Source organism: Cyclopterus lumpus, chromosome 17 (genome assembly GCF_009769545.1).
Source record: "Cyclopterus lumpus isolate fCycLum1 chromosome 17, fCycLum1.pri, whole genome shotgun sequence".
Classification (NCBI taxonomy): Eukaryota; Metazoa; Chordata; class Actinopteri; order Perciformes; family Cyclopteridae; genus Cyclopterus; species Cyclopterus lumpus.
Window position 1 is genome coordinate 16058516 of NC_046982.1, and position 861 is coordinate 16059376.

Genomic DNA, 861 nt, shown 5'->3' on the forward strand with positions numbered 1-861 from the left:
AGTCATTGTAAGTCCCGCTTATTATTTTGAGCTGTTATTCACTTCACATCACTCGAGCGATTTTTTCTTCTTTTTTTCCGTGGTCTGGAACAATCCGCTGTCCAATTGTTCAAAGAGCTCTCTAATCCTGCCTTAAATCTGAGTCGTGCAGCACAGCCTAATAGGATCGTAGTATTAACCCTGATGACAATACCACCAGCTGTCGCAGAGCCCCCTGTTGGCCACCAGGAGGAATGTGTGTGTGTGTGTGTGTGTGTGTGTGTGTGTGGGGGGGGGGGGGGGGGGGCAGGGGGGGGGGGGGTGTGTGGGGGGGGGGGGGGGGGGGGGGGGGGGGGGGGGGGGGGGGGGGGGGGGGTTAGTGGACACAGGGGGGAGGTGACTGACAGAGAGAGAGTCAGACACAGATAGACAGAGATAGAAAGTGAGTGGTGCGTTTAGTCTCATGTTGGAATAATCAAGGAAGCTGTTGCGGAGGAGGAACGCAGAAAGTCCTTTGTTTTTGGACGACTACCTCTTGAATTATATTTAGTCTACCCCTCCCTCCTTCCCCTCAGTTGACCATATCCCAACTTTTTTTTTCTTCTTTCTTTAAGTTTTTCTTTCTCATTTGTTTCTTCTCTCAATCCACCTACTCCTTCATCAGTCTGCATCCATCTAACTCGGCCCACCTGCCCCGTTGACACTCTTCTATTTCCTCCGGAGTGGTGGCGTCTGTTGGCCCTCTGCTGGCTCTATATGGCTGAATAAGTGGTAAAAGGGGGGGGGGGGGGGGGGGGGGGGGGCCTTGCTCTAGTGGTTTTTCTCTCCGGGGGGGTTGCGAACTAGCAGTCAGGACCAGGACAAGCAAGGTGGTGGAGGAGG